At 39.8% G+C, this 17566-nt stretch overlaps 1 protein-coding gene across 3 annotated transcripts in view; it reads left to right on the top strand.

The window, feature by feature from the left end:
- LOC147650687 (uncharacterized) overlaps positions 1–17566 on the top strand; it is a 183680-nt gene that overhangs the window by 134913 nt on the left and 31201 nt on the right. The gene's annotated exons all lie outside the window — the stretch shown is intronic.

Here is a 17566-nt window from a genome sequence, read left to right as displayed (position 1 = left end):
GAATGCCTTCATATAAATCCTCCAGAAGAAGCTGCTTTGAGCATGCCCTTGCCCTTAAATTTGATTGTTTTCTCTGCCTTTTCACAAACAATTTCACGGTAGAAATTTATAAATATGTGATCGTAGTAGTAAATATGCTGCTACTTACATATACAAATATTTAGTATTAACAGAAAATATGCATCTGGACAACAATTTTCTTTTCAAAATTTAAATGAAAAGTTTCGGTGGGAACTATCCCTGATACCAATAGAAAGCAGGCACTGATTTTGTTGCTGATATGTCTTTATGTTTTCCTGTCTGCCTGTACAATCCCTGTTGCTCCTAGCCTAAATATGAGCTTTTAGCAACTGTACTCTTTGTTCTGGATTCATGCATTTCTTGGCTCATGACTGGGATCATTGGGTTGAGAGGTTACACAAATAATAAGAGTAATCATAAATAGAGCAGGATATTGATGTGGGTGAAAATTGAAATATGCACTTTCTGCAAATGACAGAAATAGTTTTTCCAACAGAGTAATATTTTCAGATAGGCTAAGCTGTTGATAAATGCATATTTTCCTACCTGAGAAGTGCATCTCTCATGCCAAAACTGAGAACCTTTTTTATTTAGTAACACTCCTATGGAGCCTGTGCAAAGCTTAGTGATAATGCAATAAATCAAACAGTTTGTTACATTCTATAGTTCTCACAAGTTAGATGACTATTTAATCTTTGCAAAATCCCTGCCTTTAAAAATAAAAGAAAGTCAAGCAAAGCTTGAAATAGTTTTTTTTTGTTGTTGTTTTTCCTCAGAGTCAAATTTCCTGCCAGTTTACAAGCCACAGCTCCTGCCATACTATTAGACCATTAGGTTTAAAATTGGAGTGTTTCTAGGTAAATAGGCACAACTCAATGATTTCCATGACTGATGCATCTGCCTTGGGCTTATGGCACAGACCACTGCCAAGGCAGTTTAACCTGATGGACCTACTGTATTTGAGCTGCTCTCCTAAGGATGCTGAGACACTCTAGACACAGTTGTTCCTTATCCTCACTTATTTAGAGATTAATCTTACTTTAGGAGACACTGTACTCCACTGCCTGGCAGGGTTTCAGTTCTGTGAAGGCACTGTGTGATTAGGCTGAAGTGTTTAGTTAAGGAAGAAACAGAAGCAATCTAGTCAACAGTTCAGTAGTTATAAATCTGGATGTACTGTCATAATAAAAATAAGTGTATATAGGTTCATCTTTTTCTAAATTGATGAGGTTTTTCATACCTGCATGAAAGAAAAAGACACTGGTCTGCTTTTCTTGTTAAAGATCTTCACAGTAGTTTCTCATGGAGATATTTTATTTGGTTCTCTAGGTAACATTAAACATAACCTTTAACCTTTCTGAATATTTTTAGTGCTGCTTCATAGAGAGTTCAAGCAAACATTTTCATTTAGGTGCTAGTATGTAGATAGACATATCTTTTCTAGAGGGAGGCTTTGTATTTCAAAGTATATATGATTATTGTATTATTTGCTGCATATTTGTTTTGCAAGACACACAGTTTTCAGATGCATACTTCTGCTTTGGTAACTTTCTCCCTGCTGTACAAGTTTATGGAGACTTGTAGGTAAGGTGTGGGTGTACAGAAGATTTATTGAAATTGTTTATCCATTGTTCTGTACTTGCATGGCAGTTCACATCTCTGACCTATTGTTCTGTGCTTGTGGCAGCTCAGCTATAACATCAAAGGGAGTTCTAAACATTATTTGTGTAGCTAATTGTTTAGAATTGCCCAGACCTGCTAGTCAACCCCAATGCCTTACCTAACAAACTAGAACACAAATACATCTGTTTGACTGTAAGTTATGGTCAAACACCAAACTCTGGGCTATTTGCTGCCAGAGCAGGTGGTCCTGTCATTTGGGCTCAAGGAGGGCTGCAGGTCTGGTAGCACAAGATTTGCTGACCAACACCCAGGGAGGAGTTGGGATCAAGCACATCCAGGGCCGTGCTGCTCAGAGATTGTTCTGCTCACTGCTGGTGTCGATGCTGCACCAAGCTCTCAGTGTGGGTTTTCCACTACCATGTCAGGGAATTTTTATTTTTGTTTATTACTATGCTCCAAAGTTTTACCCTGACTCTCTTCCTTGTCCCAAGTGACTAAATGTTCAGGCAGGGTCAGCACTCAGCCTTTGTGTCTGTAGCTGCTCATAGCTTTCTTTTCTGATGCACAGCAAAAGCAGATGGATGGCATCACTGCTCCATCCATTAAGCTACACACACATCTTACTTCTTTTCAAAGTGCTGCTTGCTTTTTTAATCATTAGCACTTATTTCCTTCTGTTGCTTTCTTCTCTATTGGCTATAAAGGATGTTTTTTTTCATGTTACACTTAAATTTTGCTGTTAACAGGCCCAGTTGGAAAAAAGCTTTTGTAACAGTGATAAAAAAAATGTGTGCAAGACAGCACAAATAACATGCAAGCTTATTCCATGAGGTTTGCCTAATTGAAGATAAATAAATTTATTATCTTTCAATTACTGTGGCTTGTATGTGTAAACAGCTTCCCAGCAAGTTCAGCAACTCAACTCTACATGCTGCTTTCAACATGGCACGAGGTTTTATTTCACTGCATCTTGGAAGAGTTTTCCTTCTGGTTCTCTGGGCTCCTTGATATACAGACAAGATACCATGTCAGGATCTCTCAAATTCTTCCACAGAAAACTCAGATAGGAACATTGAGACAGAATAGCAAAACAAATAAAAATGTTAGTGACTAAAATGCAGCTCAAAATGCTTTCCAATTCAGAGTATAATTTTCTATGAGATGACTCCTAATTGATAGCACTGATTAGCTTTCTTTTATTGTTATTATTTTCATAAGAGGAGAAGCACATGAAATAGAAGAAATCACTCACTTGGGATTATGGGAAGGAGCATTGTTGAAACGTGAAACTGTTGTTGGAGCTTGGCAGGCTCATTCTGCCATAATTACCCCATTGACCCACAAGTGAACTTTACTTTTCAAAGAAACAATTTTGGAATGTTTCCTGGGGAGCGTTTTGCTGCTGATGTGTGAGCATACAGTGCAAGATGCTAAAGATATATCCAAACTCGTGGCTAAGTATTAATGCAGCTCCCTGGTGCAGCTCCACAGCTGCTTTGTGGTGCATCATGTCTCTGATGGGAGTGCTTTGTGTCCTGAACAAATCCTACCCATGGACTTGTGAGATGCTCAAAGGCGTCATTCTCGATTTTTAAAATGCAGTCTTTAGTGAGTGTGGAAACTTGGGAGCCTGATCCCAAATGCTGTCCAAGCACTTGCTATTAAAGGGGAGGCCAACACCTCATAAACATCAACAGAAATCTTAAAAAACTCCACTGATTTGGTGGTGTAGAGTTTTCTTTTTTTTGCTTTCTTTTTATTAATTGTGTACCTGGAGACCTCTTTCTCCCACTCCTTTTCAAGGCACAGACCCAATTGGCTTTGCTGGCACTTGATCCAGAACTGAGCAGAGAACTGTCCTGCCAGAGTCAGCTTCTAAGCCTGTTTTTTGAACTGTTTGAGCCACTACAAACCAGGACACCAAAACATGGTCACTTACTGATCTTCCAGTCTCCAGGTGTCTTGCAAGAAAGAGTTAAAAATGCTGAAGCCTGAATATTTTTTACTTAAGCCTTTAAAGAAATTGTTAATTTTTCAGAAGAGTAGACTTCTTGTGGCTACTCAGATTTGCATTTTTTGTTAGCAATGAAGCCTTTCAAAATGCATCCATGGAAAAGGAATAATCCCGATAATTCAAAGATGAATTATATTTGATTAATTTTAGAAATTAAATTACATTGTAGAATAATAAAAATGGGCCAATGTAGTGGTGGTTCATTAAATGGAAAAAAAAATCTTAATATACTAATAGCCTAATTCAGGAATTAATTGCTAATCCTTCTTCTTTGTAACAATTCAAATTTCTTTCTTCCTTGACATGGTTTTGATAAGGTAGCTGTGGATCTTCTTTAATGCTGCTTATGGTGACATTTTTTGTTGTGCTAATTTTTATAATTTATCCTAAATATCAATGTAGGTATTAGATTCTGTTCTATGGGAAAGGTGGCAAAAGGAAAAATTGTTTCTGAATTACTGAAGATTCATCTTGAATGCACATCCCAGATTTCAGTTTTGTTAGTTTTTTTCCTCAGAGTTTAAAAGAATAATGTTTCTATGGACAAATCCTCTGCTTCTTCAGAAAATGCAGCTCTCGTGTAACTTTCATTTTATTTCCTTGCCTGCAGAATTAAAACACAAACTCGAGACCTTTTTCTCGACACTTCCATCGTCTATTTCTCATTATGGTCCTTGATGAGATTTTTAGGCTTCACAGAACACCGTCTAGGCAGCTAATCCGATGCAGTGCTAAGATCACAGCACTTCTTGTGTAATTCTTATTAGGTTAATCAAGAAACTTACTGAAGCAGGAGGTTTTTTAAGGCCTGCCAAATTTGAAGCGATAGATCAAAGTTCATAGCCCTCTGACCCTTTTGCCCTAACTTGCCTCAGCAAAGTCTCCATGAATGGCCTTATTGTGAGTATGGCAGCGTCCAGAGCCTGTACATTTGCAATTGTTTAGGCTTAGGAGGGGCATTGTGCTGCCACTGATGAAATGCATTTTCTTCTCTTTCTGAAGTGTAAAGGTTTTCACCTCCATTGCCTATACAAGTGCTCTGCTCATCACAATAGCACTTAGGTGATCCTTGTTCCTGTCAGGCTGAGCACCCACTTTTATGACAGAGTGTAATTAAATGGCTCAGAAGCCAACATTTGGGAAACAGCAGTGAAGAACAGGGGAAAAGCTTCATTTCCATATGGTCAGCCAAGCAAGAACAACACCAGCATTGTGATCTGGAGTAGATAGTTTAAGCACTATTAAAGAGACATCTATTCTTTAGTTGTCTCCTGGATGCTGCTGCACTTTGATTGTACTTCTTCATGGTCAAAACCTCTTCCTAGCCCAAATGATTTTTGCAAGGCATGGCTTCTTTGGTGTTATTAATATAATAGCAAGGATTACTTTGAATAACACTGAACTTTGGAGTGGAAATCAAGTAATTTAATTAAATGAAGTTTAACCCGGACAGGCCAAGGGAAATTTGGTAAGGTTGACTTCATAACATTCTGATTTACTGTGTTCTTTTTCAGGGGAAATTACAAAATTAAGGTTGCAGTAGAATTGGGGTAGAAATGGTAATTGTCCTTCTAAAGAGGGCCTGAATTTATTTTGGTAAATCAAATTGCATTCACTTATTTCAAATTTCAGAATTAATTTCCCCAAAAAGTAACCTGTGACTCCCTGGATTTAGCAATTTGCCAGCCAGAAGGGTTAAAATGTTCTTGCAACCATATATTGCCCACAGCAGCTATTTGAGTACTCAAATGTAAAGCTTAACATCTCGGTTTCAGATGTACATATTGTTACAGCCACTGTGGTGCTGAGCTGGTCTCTGTGCTCCCAGAGCCAGTGGGAATTTGGCTGATCTGAATGTGATATCTTTGGGATGAGCTACCAGGCTCTGGGTTCCTGCATTGTCAAAAGAACACACCTAAAAGTTTACAGTGCAGAAATAGACAAGAGAGTGTGTGAGCAGCATAGGTTTATTTGGGGGTTTTTAGATGGATTTCTCACTGAATTGAAAGCAAGTGCTTAGGAACTACATAATACTTATTTCAAGAGCAGTTAACTCGAAAGTCAATGAGTCAATTCTTGTGTAATGCTAAAATTATCAGATATTTCTGAGAAAACCCTTACAGCCTTTACTTAGAGCACATGAGCATTCTATCAGAAATTACAGGAGTTTATTAAAATAAAGCAAGAGATGTTCAGATCACCAATTTACTAATTAGAGTGTCAATTGATTAAAGCAGGGTGTTGGTTTACAAATCAAACAAAACAGACAATTATGGTTTTCCCCTTGTTGCAGGAAAACATTTGAAAGTCTGTCAGGCAGTTGTTTACTCAAGATGAGTATTAAATTCTCTAATCTTCCACTTTACAGAAAATCACTGTATCACCTGCAGGAAGTTCTCAAGATAAATACTCAGTGGAGTATTTTGGTACAGTCAAGTTGCAGCCTGCTGCCTTTCAAAGAGAAAAAGTGGAAGGCAGAAGTGATGAAAAAGATGTCTTTGAAGGTTCTAAATTTTTTCTGCCCAACTCTGTCTTGACTACAACTTAATTTTAAAATGCATCCTTTTGCCTGCCACAACCAAATCGATTTCCCCTCTATGTATGTAACAGAAGTGTCAGCTTTATTGGAGCCTTATATATGGAACATTAAGGTGTGTTACTGTTATACAAAACAAAGTTTATTCTGGTGAATTGCATTAACACAAGTGATGTGACAGGTACAATACAAGCACACACTGTGTCAGCTGGGGAAGGAGTGTGTGTGCAGAAGAGAATATTGTCATCACTCACTGCAAAATAACACAGAATATTACTTTATTTATGGCTTGAAAAATGGACAGACAGTTAAACCTTTGTGTCAGTCAAGTCCTGATTTAAAACTCCAGCTGCTGGTATTCAAGGACTCAATTATGTTATGACCTTTCATCTTTTTCCTCTTTTCAGCAAACACAGTGCCCAGGCACCACTTAATTATTTTTTCTTATTTTTTTCTTTGTGCTTTTCTCACTAAATGAAAGCAAGGAGGGGAAAACTTCTTTCCAGCAAAAATTTATTTTCAATTTTTGTTGCATCATTACCATTTTCACAGTTGTAATTCCATGGCGTTTCTTCCTGGCATAATCTCACTTGCCTAGCCAGTGGAGCCAAGTGGGAATTTACCAATTTACTTCTGGAAACTAAATGGCCTAATGTTCCTCTCTGGTTATCTATCCTTTCAGCTGGTGGGATATATGCTCTGCCTTCTGCCTGCTTAGTGCCCTGTAGATAAATTTGAACAGAATTTCTTTAGCTGTCAGAGTGATGGATGGGCGGTACAGTGCAGCCTGCTCAGCCAGAGCAAGTGGCTGCCTGTGCCATCCATCACTCTTCCTGCTGTCAGCTCCTTGATCAGGGCTGCAGAGCAGGTTCAGGCTTTGTCTAGGTCACAGTGCCACAGAAAAACAATTAGTTTGTCAAGGATATACATATTTTAGCATGAGGAGATTTGACATCTGAAATGCTGTTGTGTTCTGTATTTGATAAATCTGATTTTTTGCTTTGTTTTGAAGTAGGAGCTTTGTGCTCAGGGGAGACTGAATGTGTCACACTGGGTATTCTTGTAGTCATAATTGTGGATGGTGGGAAAGAAAAGAGTGAGATCTGCTAGAAAAAAAAAGAAAGGGAGCAGCAGCATTTGATACCTGAGCACTGGAGGCAGATGTATATTTTAAAATGGCTGTTAAAAACAGCTCTGGCCTTTTAAAGCATTTAGGATTTTTTCCTAACAGTAATTTTTAGTAACTCTGATTCTTTTGGGGTTTTAGGTCATTCCCTGGCTTGGTTTGTTGGCTTTTTCAACTCACCAACTATTTGTGAAATAGGAAAGTGCCAGACTAAATGGAAGTATTTCTTTTTACTTGTGTTGTATTTCACTAAGGCTTGTGTTTCTCTGTATTTCATTACATTTAATGTGTTCAGCTGGTAACTTAAGTTTCTGCTCTTAACTGCTGGGCAGGATTTTTAATTCAGAACAGTCCTTAACTCCTGCTGATGACCTTAATTTTTTTCTTTGCATTTAGAGATGCTGGGAAGAAGAAAGGAGAGATACCAACAATTCATTTAGCTGGCAGTGAAGCGGGGTTAGCTGCTAGAATATTCATTGGTCTTCCAGTGGTTTTCACTGTCTTTTGAGGGACTTTTCCACAGTTTAACAGGAAGAACTTGCAGATCTGCCAAGGTTCTGCTGGGGACAGCCCCACAGGAGCACTGCCTGCTGCTGAGCTGAGCTGGCTGTTGTCACCTGCTGGAGAATTCCTGGAGCCTGGGGTTGTGCTGAGGAGGGGAAACACTTGTGATGTGAACATGGCTACATCAGTATCACAAACCTGCTTTTTGGGCACCAATCACACCAGCAAAAGGCAGTGATGGTGGTAGAGCCTTGAGGTTGTCACAGGGGTTAGGAATGCCTGATGCCAGCCCTGAGTGCCCTGTGGGGTAAGGGAGCAGCAGGCTGTGAGTGCTTTGTCGGACAGGCTGCGAGTGGGGAGCCACCACATGGGAGGGAGAGCAGCATCATTTGTGCCTGGCTGAGCAGCCACAGCGCTCCTGACCCAAAACAGGACTCACATCTTGGCTCTTCTGTCCCCTCAGCTGTCACTCAGGGCTGGGTATGGTAGCACCCACTGCCTGAGAACTGAGCAATCTGCTTGTGTGCACAGGCACAAACCAGTCATCTGTGGCACCTGCTCTGGGACTGACCTGTCAATGATGTTTTCCAAAAGTAAACTGGTCATGTTTGACATTTCAATGTCTGAAGAAGGCGTTGCAATGTCTTGCAAATTAAATGGCCTTGCAAATAACTACCATGATGTGCACTTGAGAGGGAAAGATATTTAAAACCATAGTCTGAGCAGCTTGTGTGGCAGAGTGGAGCTCTGCAGAGACAAAGTGACTGTGTTCTGGGTATGCTGAGTGAGTGCAGAAATAACTCTGCTCCTTGTTCACTAATATTCCTGTTATCTATCACCAGCCACTCTCTGTCAGCTGGAACAACTGTGCTCACAGGATTGTTTTCTTAGAAGTCTGCTACATATTTATGTTCAAGTGAGAAGGATTTCTTCCTGGAGCTCTTACCAGTGGGATTGGTAGGGGAAAGCAAATCTTTGCCAAATCTGTGTTTTTCACATTTTCAAGTGATCGTATTATGTTTATCAAGTTTCTGGATAAATGCAGGTTATCCTCAGCTGAGTAAAATTGTAATGCTTCTCCTCCATAGCTAGGGAAGGGGTTATTTCTGTGTGGATGTTGTGCAGACAGCTGCCTGGATGGCTGTGAGAAAGATGGCATAGCTCAGGCTATGTTGACATATTTAGAAGGAATTAAGCTCTCTCCACACATCTGTGTTTTAATAACATTGCTTTTTCCAGTGTTTCTTTGCACAGTGGAACAAATCAGAAATAGCCACTGAAGCTGAAGGCAACTGAGGATCTTGTTCAAGCAACAGTGTGTTTCCTAGTCCTTTTCCAAACCTTTCTTAGACAACTGCTTGTTACATTATCCCGTTCAAGCCTGTTATCCTGTTCTATTTGATTTGTTGCTGTCCTCACATGTCTCACGTGATGCATTTAAATCACAATGTCTTCATGACATGAACTTTGGCTTGGATCTAGAAGGATAATATACAAGTGTAGAATAGACATTATTTACTTTCAGGAAAGAAGAAATTTGGCAGCTGGCTAGGAAAAGATGGAATTTCTGATTATTAGAATAACAGGGCAGGTTTTTGTTACTAAGCAAGCATATAGACATTTCTGTTAACATGCCCATAACAAGGTAACTTGTCATGCTAATTTAGTACCAGGAAAGTACCTACATTAATGCAGGTGAAAGTGGAAGAAATTTAGTGGAAGAAATTTAGTGAAAGAAATTTAACCTGTTCCTAGTGTATTGAGAGAGAAAATGAGACTAGGGTTTTAGAATGAATTAATAAATAAAAATCCCCTATAGTGGAGAATAGCTAATTGCTTCTTGTTTTTCATAGTTAAAGGAAGTTTATAGAATAGGCTGCCTGAAGGACTCTGAAGGGGGTCCAAGAGGAGTGGTTTGGCTCTAATTTCCCCTCCTTTCAATAGGAGTGGAGAATCTGTGTCCTGGCAGAGGTACCAGAGTGCAAGGTCTGTATCTGCTACAGGAGCTGAAAGTCAAGCACCAAGTTGAGAGGTCACAATGCATGCAGTAAATATTTAAATATGCTTTAAAACAAGTGCTTCTGATTTTAAAGCCTTTTAACATCTTATACAATAGTTGGACAGGATAATGATTCCTGCGTGCTTTACTCATCTTGAAAAGTACCGAGTGAAAGCTCAACTGGCTTCTATTTTATCCTGTTGTGTGTCTGTTTGGCTGCTTCACAAGTGGGTGTTACATCAGCTTTATAGGGAAACTAAGGCTAATATCTGAATTTCTGCAGCACAATCACCTGGGGCATTGTGGTAACCTGGTGAGCAGGGTGGTGGGTGTTCACATGAGCAGTCAAAGAATTTTCCATCTCACTTCAGTGGTCATAAAGCCACATTAGAATAAATATAGTAACTGAGGAATAATACTGCCAAAGAAAGGGCAGTTTTAAGGAGTAGATTACAGACCATTAAAGAAGGAAAAAAATTGTAAGAGGACATAAGTATCCAATATAATAAGTGCAAGGTATGTGTTACTCAGTAGCTAGAGGCTGGACTAGTTATCTGTAATAAGCCCCTGGAACTGAACAGTTATGAGCATCAGGTGTTTGGCATGTGGAGCTGAATTTTCCACCTTAAAATCACTTCAGTGTTTTAAAGCCAGAAAGGACCTCTATAGTCTTGTTCATGCCTTTGTTTTATCAAAGAACACTGATACATTCAGCCTAACATCTAATGTTTAACTTCATTTTCAGTATCAGTTGTTCTCTATCAGTCCTTGGCCAAGCCAGATAGTTCCCAGTTCATTGTCAGGAGAGGTGAGATATAAAAGTAATGCAACTGATGTGTCCTATATATACTGACTTTTAGTGGCTCCCCCAGTTGCTCAAAAGCTTTTCTCTCCGGGGCCCTCGTATGAACATGACCTTCTACAATGCTAAATATTAAAACAACTGTTTTAAGCTTCATGTTTTAGTTTTAAAAGCAAAGGAACAAAGTGGCAGTGGGGGCCAGCTGGCAGACTTGCATAGCAATGCGCAAACCTTTCCCCTTTAGACACACCAGAATTTAAATTTGCACTTAAATCACGAGTCAGGATGAATTTAAGCCTATCCAAGAACTCATTTATGCACATCACAAAACCAGCACACAAATTGGTACGGTACTTTTCATCTGGCAGTCATTCCTCCAGAGACATCCAGGACAGAAATAGCAAGGGTACTGCAGGCCAGATATTTGCTGGCAGAGCTGCCTGTGGTAGAAAACTTGCTCAGCACCTGCCTGTTTGTGCTCTGCCTGGCTGCCATGGCCTGTATTACACTATTGCATTTATAAAGACTGGAATTGTTCATGTCATTTAGGAAAAATACTGGGTTTTGTTGTTTCATCTGAGCTAAAATTTTAGGTGAAATTTAGAGTGAGTGAGAAGACAGAAAAGATCAGCAGGTCTGAGCAGAATCACTGTTTTCCAAATCTTGTAATTTCTTGGGACACAAGCTTGGAATTGGCTGTGCCAAGCAGAGCACTTTTTCCTCTTTTCCATCTGAACAGCTCTGAGTTAAGGTTGGCAGGTCACTGTGTGGGTGTGGAGATCTTGGAATTTAACAACTCATATCTTACTCAGATTTTAAAAACTGGAATATTTGTTAATCAGCCTCTTTACTTCTGCTTGCCCAAGTTCCTGTCTGATGATAATCCAAATGACTATCAAGTGAACCGTCTGCTCTCAGGAAGAAATGTGAATTGTCAATTAAAAGTAAAACTTGGAAAGTAGGTCAGGATGATCTTAAATCCTCTCAAAGTCACCTGGTCAGTGCTGGGAGACAGATCTTTGTAACCTCATGAAAGAAATCTTCAGAGACGTTTTCTTTTTGCCAGACCCTGGAAAAAGAGGCTCTCCGTAAAACATGAAGACTGTGATATTTGCCCTTCATGTGAAATATCCAAAATGGTGTAATCAGTGGTACAGAAGAGAATGTGGGAAAGAATCAGGTTTTGCCTAATGATTTTCATTTTTTCCTGGAACATTAATCTAGCGTTAAATGTTGCCTGGATAATTGATGAGATAGCTGAGAGTCTCCTTTTATAAATATGCTCTCTCTCTCACTGGTGTGCTTCACCTTCTGGAGAGCTAGAAGAGCTCCAGGAATTCCTCTTGTTGGCAGTGATGGCAACATGTTCACTGGCAAAAATATTAAGCCTAGCTTTGTAGGACTATTTTAAGCAAGAGTAGAATACCTTAGAAATGGAGAAGCCCGCAGCCAGTATTGATTATTGTACCAGCAAACTCTCTTTACCAACCTGTGTGTAGGATCTGTTGCATGGAAATTGCAATCCTTTAATTCTTTAAGGCTTTGCATCTCTCAGCAAATCTACCCTTGGAAAGCCTGACAAAATAGACTGGATATTTTTCATCTTATTTTTCAGCATGTGTACAATCTGTAAGCAGTTTTAGGGTTTATTAAAAAAAAAGAAACATGATCTATTTCAGAGAGGAATTTTTTTTTTACAGCAGCCTCATTTGAAACTTTCTTGAAACACAGACTTACAATTTAAGAAGCTACAGACCAGGGAGAATCATAGAATAGAAGAGAATCATAGAATACACTGAGTTGGAAGGGACCCATCAGGATCGTGGAGTCCAACTCCTGGCCTTGCACAGAACACTCCCACCACGTGCCTGAGAGCATTGTCCAAACACTTTGGACTCAGAAATTATGTGCACAAACTAAAATAATGAATATCCCTAGAACCTCTCTTTATTTTTTTGTCCTGTGTACATGAGAACTGCATTGTGCTCAATCCAGAGCTCTCTTGTCACAAAAACAGTGAGCAGTTTTTGTGTGCTATGTCCAGCTCACTGCTGCTCCCTGGAAGTGAACCTCACTTTACCTCTAAAAGGCCTTGCTTTTTCCAAGGGATCAGTTTGATCCAATTGTCTTAATCTGTGTTAGTCCCTCTGCTCTAATTGGACCTGGGTTTTAACACTGGTGATCAGCAGAGTTACTGCTCCTTGCTGTACTTGGAATTACTGCAGTGTTGGCCTGCTCCGGCAAGACTAGAAGATTTCAGCTATAATTACTGCATGAAAGGCTGTAATTTGTAAAGACATATTGTCACACAGCTGGGGGAATACTCCCCCCAGCTGGACGCTCACCAGGCTGCTCTGCTTGCCTCCTGCCACACAGCCTCTGGGTGTTTTATGATTCCTGCTGGAAAGTAGGGAAGATAGGCACTGCAGTCTGTGGTGTGCTCACAGGTCACAGGCTGTCTGTTCATTTACATAAAAATGGGACCTCAGCTGCCATAATCTTCTCGAGACACCACTGATCTCCAGGCCCAGCCTCTGCCATCTCAGGCTGGAAAAAGATGTACTCTGTGGGGGAGCTCTGAGTTTAAAATTCAGATTCCCTGAGTTTTTTAGGGTTACAAAAAGCCAACTGTTTTCCATGTCAGTTACACAAAAAGTATGTGTTTTAGGACAGATTAGTAAATCTGTGTGCATATTTATGGACTTTTTTTTTTTTTTTTTTTTCCTAGCCCTCAGTGGTGTGTGCTCAGGTTTTCTGTCAGAGTTTCCTGCAGAACCCAGGGGTCTCTCCTCTGTCTGCATTTTCCTTTCTGTATCATAAAGTGCCTTCTAATATACAGCTACTTTCTCAATTCTGGTCGGTTCTCAGTTTCTCCAGCCTTTGTTTGGGGTCCTGCCTTTATGAGTTCCAATTTGTTTCATTAAGTGAACTTTTGAGGCAGCAAAAGTTAATGGAAACTCTTGATGACTTTCCAGGGAGGGAGACTGCAGACTCTCTGTATAGACACACCTGGTGTTTTATAGAAATGTCTGTTGAGTTATGAACTACAAGTATTGTAATTTCTGTTCATATTACTAGTTATTTCCATGGACTAGACTAATGACTTTTTTGCTTTATTCTCAGGTTTATATAATTTTTTATTTTCTGTAAGAGAGGCTGTTTCACTAGGATGCTTGGGTAAGAACATTGTATAGGTAACTGTTCTTTTGTAGTAGAAATAACTTTCTCAAAAGTGGTAGCAATGTCCTACAGGCTTTGCAGATAACTTTAGTGTGATGTGATACAGATTTTATAGTAAGGCTTCAAAGAGTTTCCATATCTGAATCACTTAGATGGGTATTTCAGTCAAACATTTTTCTGACATGAAAGCAGATGGAGAATTCTTGTTTTGTTTTCTTGGTTATAAAGGGAAGTGAATTCTCTTACCAGTAAATGATTGCAATAAGCTTATTCATGCTGTGGTTTGAGAAAGTACATGGAAAATATGCCAGTGATGGAATTGCAGCCTTGCTTTGAGTCCTGCAGCATAAGTGGGTTAAGGGGTTCACCTGTATGATCCCAGTATAAGATCAGTGACCATGAAAAGAGGGGAAAATAGATGAAGTATAAACAGGAGAACAGATTTTCTTTGAGGGTCTTTTGAAGAGTCTGCCTTGGCTGGTTCTACCATATCTAGGTTAAGCTGAATTTTTTTCCCCTTTCTCATCTCTCCAATTAAACATTAAGATGTCATTCCCAGCTCTTATAGTTTAGGAATTTCTTCTCGTTGATGAATCTACTTTCTATTTCTGTCTCTGAATAGAATGGTGCAATTGTTTCCTTCCTGGTGCAGGACTTAGAAGACACAAAATTGTCATTGCTCTCATCTGTACTGATGCAAATGACATAAAAACACCGAGTGTGCCATGTACCTGTGTGCCACTGCAAGCTAAATTGCAGCTTCTTCCTGAAGTTATTGAGATAACCTTGAGAAATGAAGTTTCTCCAGTAGTGTCCAGATCCAGATGTTTGTTTATTCCAGCTGAATGAATTATTACCATACTGCTCAATAGTTCCCTTTATTTTAGTGAGTCAGGCAGGCATCCACTTCTGGCTGGTGTTTGCTGTTCCCTTGTTTGGGTAAGGAGATCTGGTCACTCTAAATGGATGGCTACCCTGGATCTGGCAGCTATTTTTATTTAAATACTAATTTGTTTATTTTTGTAAGGAAAGATTTTGCTGTTGTGTCCTTTCTTTGTTTTCCATGCAGAATTTGCAAGTTTTCTCAAATACAGTCCAAAAGTTCTGCTGTAGGTATGTGTCTAAATAAAACATTTGATACAGACAAACCTCAGTATAGCAGTGGAAAGGGTGAAGCACAGGACATGAAGGGTGCAAGAATGTGCAGCCTGGCTTGTGATAGCCCCTCCAAAGCTTTTATTTTAGGCAAAAATTTAGGGAGTAGGACAAAGATAAGGAAATATCAAGCCTTGACAGTCTAACCTCTGACTGTTTTGGAATACTATGTGGGAAGATAAAGTGATTGGGAGTAGGAGTAGGAAACTCAAGAGTACTGCGTATACAGGGGAACAGATGAGGAAAAACATTGTTAGACAAAGCTTGGTGATATCAGCTCACCAAACACCTTGGGGAGTAAGTTAGGAATCACCCAAACGTGAGTGAGCTGGGAGAGATAATGTGTGTTAGTAAACATAATTCCTCAGTGGCTGAGAGGGTATGTGCCTATCTACAGCCACAGGCAAAATGTTTTATGCCCATACTGGGCATAACTGTGTGCTTACATAGGAAGAAGCTGCAATTGCTTTTGTTTGTGATCTTTGCAGATTGTAAAGAGTGCAGTGAGCCTATTGCCAGGGCCAGGACTGAACAGCACAAAAGGTGTTCAAGAGAATTGAGCTATATATAATTAAAAGCATGGGTGTTTAGAGTGTAGATTTCACTGCTCTCCAGCATTCCTGGAGATTTCTTGGATCCTAAAACTTTGAATATTGACAGTGTGGTCCACAAGTTACCTGGATCTGCAGTGAGAGCCAGGAATATTCAGCGAGGCTTTAACTCAGCTGCACATCCAATCTCACTGGTTCAGCTATCTTCCAATCCTGAACTCTGTGTCAAAATGGAAACTATGAGGAAAATATCCCATAAGAGTGTCATCTGTAGATACAAGTTTCAAAAGTATTGTGTGTTAAATACAGGAGAAAAGCCTCTCATTCTCCTGTCAGCCTGGCTGCCTGTCCAGCCCTGGATGCTGCAGAGCAAAGCAGACACACAGCAGAGAGGGACCAGAAGCAAGCAATAAAGATAATGAAGAAAAATTCCAGCTAAGAAAGCAAACTGAAAGCATTTTTTTTTTGTAGTTTGGAGTTGGGGAAGGCTGAGAAGATGTATGCAAAAAGCTGCCCTTTGGAAGAAGAGAATAATCTGTTTTTTCATGTTTTCTTGGGACAGGACAAGAACTGATGAGCTTAAATTAAAGCAAAGGAGATTAGGAGATAGATAGGAGGAGAAGCTTTGCAATTGTTTAGGATAATTTGTCTCTGGAATGGATAGCTTAGGGCTGCTGTGGAATCACTTTAACTTGGTGAGATTGGGTTTGACAGACATCTGCCAGGAGTGCCAAAGGTGCTGATGCCTGTGCCTGGGAGCAGTAAGGTGAGCTCAAGGACTACTTGAGCACATTCTCCTAGTTTCTTTAATATGTATCTTTGTATTTTCCTTCTCACACTGCTGTTTTCTGTGACTCCCTGCTCATCCAAAAAGAAATTTTATTTAAAATGTCTGTTTGATACCTACTTCAATCAAACAGCAGGAAAACAAATATAATGTCTGGTTTTGTGACAGAAGGAAAGTTAGTCTGAGACAGATTTTGCTACAGAGACCAGCTTTAGGGCTACCACAATTTTTAAAACATCTGTTTCGCTGTGGCGTAGCAGGAAGCAGCTTCTATTACACTTTATCAGCAAAAATTCAAATCCTTAAGTGACAGGGCAAGCTTAGAAGGAAAAACAGCTGTTGACGAGACTGTGGTGTGTGTGCTGTGGGCCTCAGCAAAATAAAACTTAATAGGAAGGGAAAGCAAAGCATCTTTTCATTCAGCTTTGAGGAAAAATTTACATGGTCCCAGATTATGGAATGGATTTATTCAGCAGTTTGTGGGATGTGTTACTCAGAGCAGTGCTGTGCACGCTGCTGGCAGTGACCCTGGTGCAGGCAGTGCATCCCCCAGGGCTCGCAGGCAGGGCAGGGCTCGGTGCAGCAGATGTGGCACAGGGCTGGGGAAGCAGGGCAGGGATTCTGCTTCCATAATTCATTTCTTTTGGATAAAACAGAATGGGGACTCTGGCCAGCTCTGTAACTGGATGTGTTTCATTAGAGCACTAGGGCTACACCAAGGGATAAGATAGGGGATTGTGGTATAGTCACACTCTCTAAATTGCTGCTGCTCAAATACTGAGCATCGGTTCTGTAGTACTAATTACATTTTGCCTGGCTTTCTTTATTTTCATTTTGAAAGGAGTTTTCTCCTCATCCATATCTAGAAGGACTTGTTAAAGGGACTACTGCTTTTGGAGAAAAGACACAATAAACCATCTTTCTCTTATGTTTTTTTCATGTGTGTGTCAGATCATGGGCTACACGTTGACTTTGAACATAAACAAGATTTGGTGCCCTGAAAAAATGTGATGTTAAATTGTTCATTCTTCTTCAGTAAATGGTGGGGAGTGGAAAAAAAATGTGTGATCATTATTTAAAAACAAACAAAGCTGGAATTCATGCTACAAGCAGGGCATTTATTGTCACTGGTCTCTAGAGTGATTAGAAAAAGGACTGCATCATAACATTTGCTTCACTGCTTTGAGTTCCTCATTGAATCTCTTTGAGTAACACATATTCTTTTGAGACAGTGTCTTACTTAAAAAGCATAGGCATTAAATTGCAAA

Source organism: Cyanistes caeruleus, chromosome 13 (assembly GCF_971803275.1).
Source record: "Cyanistes caeruleus chromosome 13, bCyaCae1.hap1.1, whole genome shotgun sequence".
NCBI lineage: Eukaryota > Metazoa > Chordata > Aves > Passeriformes > Paridae > Cyanistes > Cyanistes caeruleus.
The sequence above is the reverse complement of the archived record's forward strand: the minus strand, read 5'-3'. Positions and strand labels throughout refer to the sequence as shown.